The sequence below is a fragment of the Macrotis lagotis genome, chromosome 6, assembly GCF_037893015.1.
Source record: "Macrotis lagotis isolate mMagLag1 chromosome 6, bilby.v1.9.chrom.fasta, whole genome shotgun sequence".
Classification (NCBI taxonomy): domain Eukaryota; kingdom Metazoa; phylum Chordata; class Mammalia; order Peramelemorphia; family Peramelidae; genus Macrotis; species Macrotis lagotis.
In genome coordinates, this window is record NC_133663.1 from 42887239 (window position 1) to 42904855 (window position 17617).

At 38.3% G+C, this 17617-nt stretch overlaps 1 pseudogene; it reads right to left on the bottom strand.

Annotated features, from left to right (window-relative positions):
- Positions 1–17288: 17288 nt before the first annotated feature.
- On the bottom strand, positions 17289–17443 carry LOC141492417 (U2 spliceosomal RNA; annotated as a pseudogene).
- Between the last annotated feature and the right edge of the window lie 174 nt (positions 17444–17617).

Below are 17617 nucleotides of genomic sequence, written 5' to 3' on the forward strand. Positions count from 1 at the left end.
CACTTAAAAAATAATAGAGGAGCATATAGTAAGCAAGAGCAATTATGCAAAATATATAGCTTAAATTTTATTGTCTGAGCATATATGGCTCCCCCCCAAAAGACAAAAACAAAAACAATCCACCAGTCAAGAAACAAAAGTGAAGAACCATTTTATTATATTGTATTTCTCCTTGTTAGTTGCTATTTGTTCTAGCCTGGATATGTATTTTTATAGGACCTAAGTTTGCGGGTGAGCTTCTTGTGCCCCATGGTCAATCCTTTTCAAATAACTTCCAATTTTCCTTTTTCTCCAGTAATCTGAAGAGTCATGAATACCTTACTGTAGGTCTTCCCTCAAATGGTACAGTTGATTTAGGAATTGATCATTAACTCAACTCAATTCAATCCCATTCACTTCAGTAACACAAGAAATATTAAGTACCTACTAAATGATAGACACTAGAGAAAGAAAGAAAAATTAAAGTATCCTTGCAATTGAGGCACTCAAATTCTGAGGAGGAAATAAAGTTAAACAGATAAGTAAATGCAAAATATACACAAAAATACATAAGTACCTTCAAGGCAGTGGAGAGAGAAAGAGAGGTAACACTGGGGTTATTAGGAAAGATATGTTGTCAAAAATAGCATTTTGGGGTGGCTAGGTGGCACAGTGGATAAAGCACTGGCCCTGGAGTCAGGAGTACCTGGGTTCAAATCCGGTCTCAGACACTTAATAATTACCTAGCTGTGTGGCCTTGGGCAAGCCACTTAACCCCATTTGCCTTCCAAAAACCTAAAAAACAAAACAAAGATAGCATTTTAATTGCATATTAATAAAGTCACGAACTTTAAGAGATGAAAATTAGGAAGGAGACCTTTAGATGCTGTCCACAGCCTGTACAAGTGCGCAGAGACAAGAGATAAACTGTCAGATAGAAGTAAAAGCAAATGAATTGACTAGGACATATATTGTCCATGAAGTAATGTGCCATCACGCTAAAAAGATGAATGGGACCAAGATTGTGACTAAACAACAAGCAGAGGAGTGTGTATTTTGCCCAGAGACATTTGGAAATCATTTAAATTTATTGTCAGGTCTGAACCTTAGGAATAAAAATGTAGCACCTAAGTGAAGAAAGGATTAGAGAGGAGAGAGATGAGAGGCAGAAGTATAATAGTCCAGGTGGGAGATGACAGGAACCTGAAAAAGAATGGTGGCCATAGTAGAAAGAAGGGGATGGATGCATATGATATTTTAGGAGTAGAATCAGCACGATTTGACATCCAATTAATTATGGAGGATGGTATAGGAGGATCAAGAATTGAAAAATAATTCAAAAGTTGTGGATTTGTGTCATTGAGAGAATGGTGAGGTTCTCACAAAAGCCAGGAAGTCACAAAGATGGGTGGATTTAGGGGAAAAGACAATGAGTTCTGTTTTGAACATGTTGAGTTTGAAATACCTTTGGCCATCCAGGTGGAGACACTAAGCAGGCAGTGGATGAAATAGCCCTGGAGCTCAAGATACAGATGAGAAGTGAATACATAGATCTTGGAGTCATCTGCAAGATGATAAGGGGAAGGAAAAGGGAAGAAAATAAGCATTTGTGTGTGATTTACATGCATACATACAAAATAGATATATTTATATATATGTGTGTATGTGCATCACCTATGTACCAGTCATTGTGTGAAGTGCCCTTTACAAATATTTGAATCTTACAATTCTATGAGAAAAGTGAGATTTATTTTTATCCCATTATAGCTAGTAGGTTTCTGAGGCTAGATTTGAATTCAGGTCTTTGTGACTCAAAGCTCAATGCTTTATTCACTCTCATGCCAACTATCTCAGTGAGGCAGTGATGACTAATGAAACTTTATCAGAACATATACTGAGAAAAAAACAACATAATGAAAACAAAGCCTTGGGACATACCCACACATTGAAGATGAGACATGGATACCGAAAAGTAGTTATCAGTCAGATAGCAGAAGGAGAACCATGATAGAACAAAATCATGAAAACCCAAGGAGAAAGAGGATCCAGAAGGTGGAGCTTATTGTGATCCTCTGGTCCACTCTTTGAGAACTCAGCATCAGCTTTAGATCACAGTGAGATATCAGATTGAGACTACAATATACAGTCTCTGAGTTGGATTTATGTCAATGGCCCCCATTACTTAGGGGAGGTCTGGTTTTATGAAACTAGATTTCTAGATTTTGGGGATTTCACATAGTCACCAGTTCTCACTGCTCATTCAATACACACATACACACACACACACACACACACACACACACACACACACACATACATATATATATATATAACTGTTGGTTTCCTAGCTACTGATACCTATAGGCTATGACTAGTTTTAGAAATATTTCTGACTTCTCTGTTTTGTCTTTCTCTTGTGGCACTAATTACTAGCAATATGATTAATGCTCTACTTACTGGAGGCTTCGTTCCTTTTGTTTTTCTGATAATGCTAATTAATCCAATTTTGAAGGGAAAAAAATCCAGTCCCATTCTGACAGTGCTTGCTGATTATGTGTGTATGCAGTTGTTTTAAATTAAAAGGAAAAGTAATAGTAGAACAATTAGCAATGTCATTGAATAAATACTGCTTATCATCTATTCATCTGGGGATGTGGAGGGCAGCCTGTAGCTTTGGAGGTGTAGGCTTCTTAGAAGTAAGAGTTTCTATCGGTCACACAAATCTCCAAGTTTACCCAAAGAGAAGTCTGTTCTTCAACATCCTTGACAAATAAATACTCATTCATTGACTCCTTGGAGATCTCCACTGAGGGTGAGCCACCTGCCTACTGAGACTGCCATTCCATATTGGGATGGCTATCTTTGTCAGAAAGACTTTTATTTAAAAAATTCTGACATTAAACCTAAATTTCTAAATTTACTTCTGTAACTTCCACCCACCTTGCTTGCTTTCCTGATTCCATACAGAATAAATCTAAGACCTCCAAGCCTTCATGTATTCCCATTTCCTCCCCACAAGAAACTAAGACCTCATCCTTATAATCAACCTGGATTCTGATGGATTCATGCTTTACTTGCCTGGTTGTAGGCTTTTACCTCATTTAATGGCCATTTTCAAATCATACTTACATTACTCCTCTTTTTGGCATCCCTTTATGTTTCTTTCACCATTAGTATTAAAACTCCCTGAGGGCAGGAAGTGTCTTTTTTGTTTTTGTGTCCCTAGTGTTTATCATAATGCCTGGCACACTGTAAATTCTTAATAAATGTTCTTTCTATCTATCTGTCTGTCTGTCTGTCTATCTATCTATCCATTCATCCACCTACCCATCTCTCTGCCTATTTATCTGACTTATCATTTCTCTGAAAATTCTTCAAACACTTGAAGAAAATTATAATACTCCCCCTCTGAATTCTTCCCCCCCCCCCCAGGATAAACTATGTAGACCTCAAGAACCTTCATCATCTTGGTTGTATTTTTCTGGAAATTGTCTAGATTGTCAATGTCTTTCATGAATCACAGTACCTAGAACTTAACACAGCCTTCCACATAAGATGTGATGAAGGTAGGTGACAGCAATATTTTTACTCCTGGACACTGCTGTTCTCAATGAAGCCTCAGATCTCATTTGCTTTATTTGTTGTGTTTGAATTGTTTTTCAGTCATTTTTGACTCTTCATGAGCCTATTTGATTTTGCTTTTTTTTAGCAAAGTCACTGGGGTGGTTTCCCATTACCTTTTCCAGGGAATGTAGGAGTCTGAGGCTAGATTTGAACTGATGAAGTTGAGTCTTCCTACCTTCAAGTCTGGCACTCAATCCACGTTACCACCTAGCTGTCCTTCATTAACTTTTAAAAAATTATTTTTTAAGATATTGGGGTTAGGTGATTTGCCCAAGTTAGGCAATTATTAAGTGTCTGAGGCAAGATTTGAACTCTGATCCTCCTGACTCTAGGGCCGGGGCCGGTGCTCTGTCGCGGTGCCACCTAGCTGCCCCTCTTCATTAGCTTTTGATGGCTATTTTATCAACTAGTTGATTCATAACAAGTTTAAAGAATACATTGCTTCAGTGGGAAAGCCAGCTGAGTCGTGAGCATGCAGAAGCCCTCTTGGATGACTGCCCAATGGATGGTACTAATGAAATATAAACAAGAATCCATTTTTATCCTGTCTAAATGTTTGATCAGTCTTCCCATGGCTCCTTCTTGGTGGGTGCCTATTAGGTTGGATGTGGCATGCTTAGTTTTGAGCCTGACACTGAGAGTTGCTGCATGGTTGGGTTGATGTTCACAGAATTGGTTTTCTTTCCAAGATCAATACCACTCAATAGTGCTCCTCCATTAAAACTTCTCCTGGAGCTGCTAGAGAGCTCTGTCCAATTACATCATAGGCACCAAGGTTGGGGTCAGGCCTTGTTTTTTCCTGACTACCAAAAGTATAGGAAACTGAAAAGAGTAATTTGTTGTTTTTCCTTTAAAACAAATCCCAGTTAATGACCAATGCTCTAATTTTTCTATAGACAAAATTCCTAGAACTTCAAAAGAGATTCTATAAGCAAATATTCGTGCCTTAATTATTTGTCTTAAAGAATGAATTATATTGTCAATATTCTGATTGATATTGGCTACTGGTGCTATAAATAGTCTCTATTGGACTAATGACCTCTTGACTCTAAATCTTCTGGCTCATAGTCCCAAAACTGAATTTTTCTCAATCTTAAAAACTGTCAAATTAAATATTTCAAAACCTGTTTCTCCCTCTTATATACTGCAAGACATTTAGACCTCAAGTATAGTGATCTTGATATGTGTGTCAGAATCTTAAACTGAAGTCAAGAGATCTGGATTTTAATTCCATCTCGGACATTTACTTTCTGTGTGGACATCAGCAAGGTGTATTACTTGAACCTCAGAGTTCTCATCTCTAAAATGGGGATATTAGTACCTGTCCCACAGGGATTCTAATGAAATCAAACATATAAAGTTTTTTGTAAGCCTTAAGGTGCCATGTAAAATAACAGTGATTGGTTATTTTAGCATAACCAATTATTTTAGCATAATTGGTTTTTCAGCATAACCTCACAGTGATTCCAACAGGCCTTTCCAGATCTATTTCCCATTGATAATAAAAAAATGGAATTCATATAAAACTTGAAAATTTTCAAAATAATTTATACATCTTATCTCATCTGATCTTCACAATTCCATGAAGTAGGCAATACTATTATCCCCATTTTACAGATGAGGAAACTGAGGTAAACCAAGGTTTGTTTTGCTCCCCAGGGTTACAGAGCTTGTTAATGTGCCTCTAGCATGGATTCAAGTCTTCCTGATTCCAAGTCCAGTGTTCTATGCATTGTACCAACTATGTGACACATTACTACCCTTTATGTATTCTATATTTTAGCCAAGCTCCTCCTTATTGAATATTTTGTTTTCCACCTCTCTGATTGTGCCTAGGCTATTTCCCTTCCCTAGTCTGCGTTTTGTCTCATCACTTTCTCTTGGAATCCTTAGTTTTATTCATTATTGATTTCAGGTTCTGCTTCCTTGGGGAAATTTTCCTGATGCCCCTAGTTGTCTTCTCTCTCCTCAAATTGCCTTCTTTTTACGTGTTTGTTTATTTGGTTTTTTTTTTTTTAGGTTTTTGCAAGGCAAATGGGGTTAAGTGGCTTGTCCAAGGCCACACAGCTAGGTAATTATTAAGTGTCTGAGACCAGATTTGAACTCAGATACTCCTGACTCCAGGGCTGGTGCTCTATCCACTGTGCCACCTAGCTGCCACTATATGTTTGTTTAAATGTGGCATTTTCCTGGCAAAATGTAAGTTCTTTGAGGACAAGGACTATTTTTCATTTTTTGTCTTTCTGTCCCTAGTTTCTAGCACAATTGCCTAAAAAATGACAGATACTTATTAATTACTCGAATTAAATGACATTATAACAATAGTATATAACAACAGAATCGCATGATCTAAATCACCAGGAGAAAGAAAAATGCATATTGAAAAACTCTTAGATTTTAGTGTTCTACTAAGCAAATTCGAAAAAGTAATATAGAAATAGTCAATGCTGGAGGAGCTGTGACAAAACAGGCATGATTCTATGTTTGTGTACTAGTCCAATAGTTCTGGAAGCCAATTTGGAATTACATGATAAAATGATTCCTATTCTTTAACTGAACTCACAATTTTGGCATATGCCACAGTGACTTTTGGAAGAAGATCTTATGTGTAACAGAAGGTTCATAAAGCACCCTTGGTATTGGGGGGCAAAACAACTAGAAATAAAATGAGTGCCCATAGATTGGAGAATCACTGAATAAACCATGGTATAAAACTATAAATTAAATCCTCAGAAAAAGCATATATGAGATATTCAGGGGAACACGAGAAGGTGTATATGAAGTGATATTGAGCAAAGGAATCACAATTATGTAAAATAATGTAAATGACAGCAACACTATGTGAGGCACCAAATGAATTGCAAGGAACAATCTTAGTCCTACAGAATAGTCGATAGAATACACAACTCTTGCTACAAACACTATTAGATGTGGTTGTTTTGCCAGTTAATTTTACTTGATGTCTTTTGCTATGAGGAAGGGTTCAGTAGGAGTGAGGAACATCAGGAAATGATGATGATATGATCAAAGGGCATCAATTAAAGAAAAGAAGCGGGTATTTATTTCTTTCAAAACCTAAGATCAGAAATAAGCTTTTAAAGAGTTGCCAGGGATGACTGCAGTTTCCCTGATTCACACACTGGGGGACAGATAGAAACCTGCACACTAGAAATAGTTATAGCTTTCTGTACATATCCAAAGCTCTGCTGTTCATTTCTAAATTAACTTTGAGATGGAATTAACTTGAATAAAAGGCAGGAGCCTCACTGAGGTCCCCACCCTGGATCACACTGGATTAAAGCGCTAATTGTTTTATTTGATATCTCACTTTCATTTCTCTTGCTTTGGACTGAAATTGCCTAGAAACCCCAAAAGATCTTTAAGGAAAGAGTGTGCTACATTTCCTTGACCTTCTCTCATTCCCCCTCCATCTCCCTATCCCCCAATTCCCCAATCCACCCATCACATTTTCTTTATTCTCCCCAAAGATGCCACCCAACAAAGACCTGAGAAATTCTGTAGGCTATGGGGGCTCATTTCCTCTTAGGAAAAACCCACTGTAAGAATTATGTTGTTTCAATCATTAAAAAGAAAACCATATGTATTCTCACCTAGTCCAGCATTTGTAGAGTTTAACATCAGCAGCTGCTTTCTCTGCTTTCCATTTTTCATATTACCTTGGACAAAGTATGGTAGATGCATACACAGTCTGTCTCCCATGCCTAAAATCTTCTCTTCCTTTCCCTCAGATTCTTGGAAGGCCTATCTTCCTTCAAAGTCCCATTTGAGTGCCATCTGCCACATCAGCTCTTTCCTGATTCTGTCAGGTTATTAGTGCTCACCACCTCCCCAGAACATTGGAACTGAAATTTAAAAGCTCTGGGTTCAAATCCTGCCTCAGGAATTTGCTAGCTTTGTGATTAGTCAAGACACTGCTATTTTCTGTTCCCCAATGCCTTTAACTGTAAAATGAACCTATTTGGACATAATGACTTAGCTCCCATTCAGTCCTACAATCAGAATCCTATGAAAATATGAGTGGCCAATCCTGTAACTACCACTACAATCTTTCATTTATTTAAAATTTGCTCTGGAACTCTAGCCTTGAGACTATCTGGTCTATAAACCCAAGTCATTCCAAAACCCATCAATCCTTCTGCAGTTTCACAAATGACTCTCTTTCCTTTTCCTCTGATTGGCAATAGACCCCCTTCTCTAGTACAGACCCCTTTGCACTTCTGTCTTCTCAGTTTTTTATGAGGTGCTTTTAACTAGGTTTCTAAAGTATTTCCAGGCAGCAAAGTCCTATTTGCATTTTTGTAAGGGTATAAGTAAAATTCTACCAACTAAGTAACATGCATTCATGTCTATTAAACATTTCCCGGGTGATTAAGGCAGGGTCTTGAAAATTCCAAAGGAGTGTGTGAGAAAATCTAAGAGATATCCTTTCTACCCCTATCTCCAGATCATTTTGTTTTCTGTGTTGTTTCTTGCCTCTTGGGTTCTTTTTGTGTCCTACCCTCCTTTAACTGACACATAAGTTTCATAAAAAAAGTATGCAGCTAACAATTCCCGTCACCCATGCTTCCCTCCTTTTTATACACAATGATTAACATCAACAAACACACAGAAAAGAGAAGAACCAATTCCTCATTTGCTATGTGTCCCAGAATAGCTCTTTGGTTACCTAGGCTAGTGTGTTGTGATGACAACACCATCAAGCATTCTGAAAACAACTCCATGCAATATGAGGTGGGTTGCAGGCTCTATTCTGCACGTATAAGGAAATGGGATGCTAAATATTGGTGTCAGACTACATCAAGAGTAAGCTTCCTGGCAGAGCAGATGTCTTTTTTTCCCTAGTTTTCACCCAAGATCAGTAATCCGCTGGGAATATTCAAGAGTTATTGATGTTATTTTTAAAAATTTTTTTAAGGCAATGGGGTTAAAGTGATTTGCTCAAGGCCACACAGTTAGGTAATTATTAATTATCTGATGTCTGATTTGAACTCAGATCCTCCTGACTGCAGGGTTGGCACTCTATCCACTGTACCACTCAGCTGCCCCTATTGATGTTATTTTGGAAATTACTGATTATCACCTTAACCTCTGCTAAGGTACAATATGGATCAGATCTCATTGTGATGTACAACTTCTCAGAGGCTTTGCCATTGGGCCTGGATCATATACTCTGGCTGCTCTGCTTAAGCTGGAAAGACTTTGAATGCAAGTCTTTTGATAATCTGTATGTCTCCTGACACGTTGGACTAGGGAAGTTCTAAAAGGTTGCGCAATGGAGTACTGAATGCTTAATGAATTCTTCAGCTGTAACAACTCGGGAAGACCATCTCTTCAGAACAGAGAAGTAATATGATGTGTGTCAATGGAAGAACCACCAACAGCAAAGAAATTACAGATTAGTAAAGTATTGAAAGAATATTTCGTACCAGTTTGCCAAGATCTGCCAAGATAACACTTTGTCTTCCTCGAATACTACCTCAATGTGTGACCTTCTGAAGGCTAATTTACATAAAATTTTTAAGAGTTTCAGAATGCTATACAAAGAATAGTGATTGTGACCACAATCATGGTCATTAAAGTAACAACAACAGACTATGATGTCTAAAAAGTCAGACAGGTTTTGAGTTTTGGACCAGTTGGCCAAGGACCAATTTAAATAAAGTGGGAGCTTTATCACTAGACTGTCTACAAGGGGATAAATTTTTTCAACCATAGCAATTCTTGAAGATTATTGATCAAATCAAAAAAAGGATTATGCTATCCATGAATAGAGGGAGGCTTTATCCCATTAAAATGACACACCTTTGCAATATCAGAGCAATGGAGTAGCCCAAATTTTGGTAAACCTAGTGACTAGGAAAAATTATATGGCCTATACACAACAACAGATGCAGATGAGTCCTAGAAGAAGCATGGTTTAATGAGAGTGTATAACACATAGAAGGAAGGAGATTATACAATTTTGCAATGATGAAAAAAACATTCCTTAACTAGAAATTTTCCAAGCTGATCAAATCACAAATTGTCTATTTATTTGCATCTTCCTTCATTGTAGTTGTACTCTGATGAGCCATTATGAGATGAAGGGGACCTTGGGTGCTGAAAGGCTATGTGTAGTAGACTGTAAGCTCTAACAGGTCCTGCCTATCATGGTGGGAAGTCTTCAAGCATGGATAGGATGCCAGGTTGTGTGTGTTATCAAAGCCAGGCCAAGCAAATTTGAAGAAGTATATCAACAGAGTCAAAAGAAGCCTATGACTTTTTTCCATCAAAGATCCACTATCTAGGTATGAAAGGGATGTGATGTAGGCTAGCAGAAGGAGCACCTGCATTAAAGAAAGCTTAGACCTTTGAAGGAATCTTCCATTTAGGTGATGCAGTGAATAGAGTACTGCCTTGGAGTCAGGAGGACAGGAATTTGAATCTGACCTCAGACATTTGACTCTTACTAGTTGTGACCTTGGTCAAGTCACTTAATCCTGATTGCCTCACTTCCAGGGTCATTTGCAGTCATCTTGATTCATATCTGACCACTGGACCCAGATGACTCTGGAGGAGAAAGTGAGACTGATGGCTTAGCACAGCTCCCCACCCCAATCCAATTCACATATTTGCATGGCATCATCTCCCATGTTGTGATCTTCTTCAAAAAAATGGACACCTAAAGAATTTTACTCCATGACAAAGTTCAGTCCCAGCACCCCAAGTTGCATACTTAATATCTTTTAAGTTCCTCAGTTAATTTATTTAAAATTACCCAATCCTTTCTGATCTTGAACCCATGCCAAGTTGCATGACAGATACACTAACATCAGCAAAAAAAGGACACTAAGAATTCCATGAAAATAGTTGAAGTATTTGAAAAACATAAAAGGCAGGGAGTTATTTAAGAAGACTATAATAGGACTAATAGAGCAACATTTCATTTTAATTTAGGGGAGACTATCAGCTAATTCTAGTTTGGGGCCCAAGGGCCTTTTGCATTGAATCCTAAATAATTATCTTGAGTAATTTTCTTTGCTTGGTTGGCTACAGTTTCCACATTGATAAAATGGAGATACATTTTCCACATGAGGTATTGTCATGAAGAATGATGAAGAAGCTAATCGTGAAAAATGCTAATGAGATTAGACTGCTATAAGTTTGATGATTCTCTCTTTTTTTAGAGATTTCTCAGTGATTTTTTTATTTTTTTTAAAGATTTTATTTATTTTGAGTTTTACAATTTTTCCCCCAATCTTACTCACCCCCCCACCCCCAGAAGGCAATTTGTGATTCTTTACATTGTTTCCATGGTATACATTGATCCAAATTGAATGTAATGAGAGAGAAATCATATCTTTAAGGAAGAAACATCAAGTTTAAGAGATAGCAAGATCAAACAATAAGAGACCAGTTGTTTTTTTTTCTAAATTAAAGATAATAGTCCTTGGTCTTTGTTCAAACTCCACGGCTCTTTCTCTGGATACAGATGGTATTCTCCATTTCGGATAGCCCCAAATTGTCCTAGATTGTTGCACTGATGGAATGAGCGAGTCTATCAAGGTTGATCATAGCCCCCATGTTGCTGTTAGGGTGTATAATATTTTTCTGGTTCTGCTCATCTCACTCAGCATCAGTTCATGCAAATCCCTCCAGGCTTCCCTGAGTTCCCATCCCTCCTCATTTCTCATAGAACAATAGTGTTCCCCCTCCCCTCCCCTCCCCTCCCCTCCCCTCCCCTCCCCTCCCATCCCCTCCCCTCTTCTCTCTTCTCTCCAGTCCCATTTCTAACTTTTCTCCTCTCCACACTCTTGATCTTGAGTTACCCTCTGGCCTTCTCTAGATCTGTTTATTTATCAGATAAGAGGATTAGGCTGAACAACGTGCATGATTCCTTCTAGTTCTAAATCCACGCCCCAGGAAATGTGGCATCCTGAATAGAGGATGGGACTAGGAGTCAAAATGACACACCCTGAGCATCCATTAATGTGTGATCTCGGGCAAGTCACTTCCCTCAAAACCTAAACAATGGGTTGTATGGGCAAGGCACTGAATTGAGTGCTGGAGGAAAACTCAAAAATAAAGAAATTTTAAGAGGAAAACAAAAAAAATAAATAAAAAAACCACCAGTTCCTGACCTCAAGTCACTCCCAATCAATGGTTTGCCTTAGTTTTCTCACCTTATGGTAAAATGATACCATTTCCCAGGGTTTTTGTGAGACTCAGAGGAGATAATGTATATAAAGTGCTTTGCAGAACCATTATAGAAATGGTAGTGAGGATGCCTATAATAAATAATAACCACTTAACATTCTGGCTATAGGCAAAGATGCAGGTTTTAATTTAGACATAGATGTTTGATTTTTAAAGATTAATCAATTTCTTATTATGGGAGGAAGAAAAGGATTGATATTTTGTCCTCCACAATTATATGATGAATTCAACTTGTGCAAATAATGTTTTACATATCTGGACTCTAGCTTTTCACCAAGAGAATTTTTCCCAAGTTTCCCTGGTTTCTGCAAAGAGGTTTTGCACTGCAGAGAACTCAAACATTTGTAGATAAATAGAGACCTAAATTTTCTGGGGCCTAAAATAGAGGCTAGCCTAGATGTCATATTTTGATAATGACTGCTTGGACATCAACCTCAAATGCTGTTTGAGACTCATGAAGCTTCCTGACTTATAACCTTCTTTATTCTCCTTTCTTATCTCTTACCCCTTCTCTCTGTTCTTCCTCTTGCCCTGAAAGTAAGCAGATTTCAAAGAAAAAATCTACAGTATTTCAAACTGTAAAAAGTACTTGCTTGGAAAATCATTTAGACATTGATTCTGAGTCTCTGGTGTCTGTAACACAGAGAGGTGAGTAGAGTGACTGGCATGAAGATATCTCTTTCATTCTACTCCCCTCTTTTGTTCTCCTCTGGGTCCATTGGCATGGAAAGAAGGACAGTCCCTTACTCTTGTAGGCTGGCTCATTTAGATTCTAGGCACATTGGCCTTTACACATGGGCTAGAGGCCCTCCTTCTGTTTCCAAGGGATATCTGCCATTACTGGCTACCCAGGTAACGAGTTTTCAGGAAAGTAGAAATATGGGATAAAGTAGACCAGAGAAGGATGGGATGCAAGAAGGCAGCCAAAGTGTCTTTGGGGATTTTCCTCTCAGGAGAGTTACATGTTCAAGATGAGCATTTTGCCTTTGGGGCCAAACAAGATGCGTATCGAAATAAGAACAAAAATAGAGCCTATTTCAGTTCAAATGAATAGGCAAGAACTTGCTTACTACTTGGACAGAGGCCTCACTACCTTTCCTGGTTTGCTTTTCTGGCCCTGTGAGAACCTCCAGCCATTTCAGGGGATGTCATTCATGCTTATCCTTTCAATAGGGGCCCTCAGAAGGCCTGCCAGCTTGTTTTCAGAGACAGTTAATCTGACGGAAGTTGGTTCAAGTTTTGGCAAAGATCTGTGGTAAGATATCATGAAAAGCTGCCAAACCGTATTATTAGACAAGGGGAAAAATTTTTTTAAAGACCCAGCCTCCCTAAGTCCAATGCCAAGTACACCTACATCAGCTTCAATCAACCCCCTAGAAAAACAAGATATTTATAGCCGCTTTCAACTCTGGTGTTTAGCCATTCTGGGGAGGGGGAGGGGGAGGGGGGAGAAGCAGGCTTCCCATTGCCCAGAGAGCTCACTTCTAGTGAGATTTTTATAGTTTCATATGAAATGAGCTTGAATGATACTGCGATGTACCATTAGATGACTTCCCTTTTTATAGGATCAAAGATTTCGATTTGGAAATGTCCTCAGAGGTCACCTCGTGCAGGTCCCTTATTCTACAGCTGAGGAGAATGAGGCAAAGTGACTTGTGCAAGGTCCCAAAGCTAGCAGTGGGAGAATAAATACTAAGATTTTGATCTCTGGAACTTTAGTTCAATGTTCTTTTGACTATTGCCTTCTTCTCTGTTATTAATTTCTCTGGTATCTATTCTGTATATTATATATGTTCACCATTAAAATGTGAACTCCTTGAGGTCAGGGACTGTTTCTGTCTTTGGGGGAATTTCTTGTACTTAGTACAGCCACAAAATAAGCATTTAATGAATGTCTGTCGACTAACAATCCTACTCTACCTCGATTTGTTCTTTCATCTGAGAACCTCCCAAAGCTATTCTATATGACAGTTAAATTCCAAAGTTCTCGAACATAGGAAAACTCTTCAAGGACAAGGCTCCCTGATGAACCTTCACAGCGTTCCTATGGGCCATGGCTGATATGATCTATTTTGTAGATCAGTAAACTGAGATCTCTAAAGAAATTTGGGTACTTGAGTGATAGAAAAGTTAAAAGATAACTAGAAAATCTTCAAAATTGCACTAGGGTGAGTTGATTGGGGTTTTGTTTCCAGGTAGAATAATTTAAATGAGTTAATCTCACAACACCCAGAACAGACTTCATTAAAGTCTTTCCCCTTAAGCCCTTCCCCATGTTCTACCTTCCCATTATTATAAAGGGCAGCCCCATCTCCCCCATTTCCTAAGACTTAGAATCTGTTCTGCTATGTTCACTACTACCTTTAGCTATTTAGAAATGGCTGAGCTTAGCATTTAGTTAGCAAAAAAGTTCAAATTTAAAGTTGAAAGTTTTATAATTTAAATAAAAAATTTTAATGACTAAAAAAGTTAAGCTTATCCCTCCCGTCCCCATCCCATCAACACCTCCTAAGAGTGCTCCTTTGTTGGGCTGTGCTCCCCATACCCACTCCCAGTGGCAGCCCCTCAAATTTCTTCTCACTTTAATTTCCACTGGAACAAAAATTCTTAGTTTTGACTCTAAAAGTTTAAACCTCCAACTCCATATATGTGGTGGTGGTGGTTTTAAGAACCATGGAGATCATCTTTTTAAGTCCATGTTTTTCAAGGGTTTATGATATCACAATGTTGGCTACTATAAGACAAAACTCCTGTCTCTATAGAGTAATATAAAATAAACATGGAAAGGACAGCTATGATTCAAGGTCTAATTTGATAAATGTGTTTTATAGGACTCTCATGACTGGAATTCTGATCACTTCCAGTTTGGTGGTCTTTTCATAGCATTGAGGATTTATGGATAGAAGGGAACTTAGAGATTGCTTAATTAAACCTCTTCATTTGTCAAATGAGGAAACTGAGGCACAAAGAGATTAAATTCCTCACACAGTGATAAATAGGAGAGCCAGGATATTAGAGCATTTCCTTTGATCTCATATTCAGGATCTTGCCATGTCAACATACTATATGAAATCCTGCTGGACTGTAATTATATGAGAAAAACAGTCTCATTAACCACTTTTCCTCATCTTCTTATATACCAGCAGATTAGAGGATTTATTTTAGAAAGAAAGAAGCTTATTACCAAGCCCAACACTAGCCTTGTTCTCTCTTACACATATGTGACCAAGCAAATGTAAAACATGGGCCTCCCCGTGTCCCTTCCTAAAATTTATCAGAGAGAGCAAATGAGTGGGAGAGAGAAAGTAGAGAACCAGAAAGAGGTTAATGAGGAAGGAAATTTTAGTGGAATTGGATATGGCAGTAGAGGCATTAGGTTTGGGAATTAGATTGTTGTTCAGTCGTTTCAGTCAACTCTTAGTGACCCCATTTGAGGATTTCTTGGCAGAGATACTGGAGGGGTTTGCCATTTCCCTTTTCAGCTCAACTGAGTCAAAGAGAGTTAAATGATTTTCCCAGGGTCTCACATCTAGGTCTGAGGCCACATTTGAACTCAGATCCTCCCAACTCCAGGACTTACATTCTTTTACTGAACTATCTAGATTTCCTGGAAAATAGATTAGATAAGATGAAGAAGTCCCTTCCAATTAAAATTTCCAAAAATCCTATGTTCTCTACCCTACCTAAAATAACCTGAATAAAGAATTATTGAATATGGAACTGAATTACACTCATTTTTCTATACCTCAAAGCTGTCATTTATAAAAATGAAGGGCTTTAACTAATTCTGATCCTGAATTGAAATGTTCTAACCACAAAAAGGAGATCTTATCCAACCAGCCAATGTGGAGGGTCTGACCTTTTCTCCCTTCTTCCCCTATGCATCCACATCACTGTTTGTACCTTCTCTATTCTTGATCTCATCTCCACTCTAAGTGTTTACCCTTCCTGCCCTTTGATCCTTGTGTTCCTCTCCTAGCATTCTGTCTCAGTGACCCCTTCTGCCAGCTCCCCCATCCATCCACTGCTCTCCCTCCTTGCTCTGACTTTCTCCAGCCATAGCAACCAGGCTGTCCATAGCCTTAGGGGATTCAAGAGAAATATCCCCTGATCCATCAAGCTCCACTTTCTGCCCTCTCCCCTCATCTCCTTCCAAACTCTACCTTTGATCCTTACCTGCCTGAGTTCCAGCAGTCTAAATCACAGATGTTTTTCTTCCTCACTTCGTTTACCTCTTCAAATTCCTCAATTCATTCAAAACACAACCCTGGTTTCCCAGTTTTTATTGTCCCTTCCTTAAAATTACTTTGAGTTTCCCTACTTAGGTATTTGCTATGTCCTCCCAGTATAATGGAAGCTCTTTGAGGGCAGGGACTATTTAATTTTTATCTTGTAGAACCAATACCTATCAACATGGCCGGCATAGAATAGATATTTAACAAGTATTTATACAATTAAATTTGATTCAACACCAGGTCTGGGCAAAATTATGGAACAGATAGTCTGTTTTTTGGCATCCTCCAGAATCCCTTTTTAGTCTCCAAATGCTTACATTTGTCCCTTCAGGTAGAATGTGGACTCCCTGAGGGTAGGAATTTTAGTGCTGGGTACTTATAAAAGTCTAACAAATATTTATTGAGTTGAATTGAAATGATTGCCAAGAGATCCCTCCTATGAAAATTCACTTGGTCCTGCCCTCCCTAGGCAGGGGCATGCTCCGGACCATATCACCATTCTCATTCTATCAAAAACCTATGTCCAAATAACTTCCACAGGAGAATAGAATCTATACATTTCTTCATTCTAGGGTGTGATAGATTCAAAATGGTTGAACAAGTCCTGTCTCCCAGGAAGATCAACTAAAGGCAAACACAGAGATTAAGACATTTCAAAGATCACAGTGATTGGTGGTGTGGGAGAAAATAGTTTTTTTCATTCCTACTATTTGTTATATGTAGCAACATATAGACAGTGAGGCAAGCTCATGGCAGACATGGATTGGCAAAGAAAGGTATTTCCCTTGGCAGAGTCTCACATCTAGGTCTGCAAACTGCATGGGCAGAAATGAAAATTAAATCAGAAATGAGATCAAATGGGAAAGAAGTCATGTCTCATCTTTAGGTTGTTCAATTTATCAAGTACTTCTGTGGAAGAGATGTTGCATGCTAGATGTGGTAGGTGATGCTTTTACATAGCAATCTGGTCCTTGGCATTGTTGATTCACCCATGTCATCGCCATCAGGCACATGAAGGGAAGTGGATTTAAAGAACAGATTCCCCAGAGATGGTTTGAGACATTCTACTTCATGAGATCAAGTGATTGGTCATTTTTCCTTCAAAGAAAAATTGCTTTTACTTGAAGTATCATTCATTCAACAACCATTCATTGAATTCTGTGTATGGTAACACTCTCCACTGAGGCAGAAGTCAAATTAAAATGTTATTGGGAAATAGTTAACAAAATAAGTAAACAATAGAAAAGAACTTAGATAGAGTAATATGTTTTCCTAAATCCACAAACAGCCTGCAAGGGGCCTTATGTGTGGTTTAGTAGCCTTCATTTTATTTAAATTGATAAGAACAGATACTACACTTGACCTTAGCCAAAAGGCCGAGAAGTGACAGCCTTCATTTTATTTAAATTTGAAATCACTGGCCTAGATTATCTGTAAGACTCTTGTGAGTTCCCAAGAATAATCACAATATCTCTCAAAGGTCTGCTGTTGTTGTTCAGTCCTTTGGTTGTGTCTGACTCTTTTGGACCCCATCTGGGGTTTTCTTGGCAGAGGTACAGGAA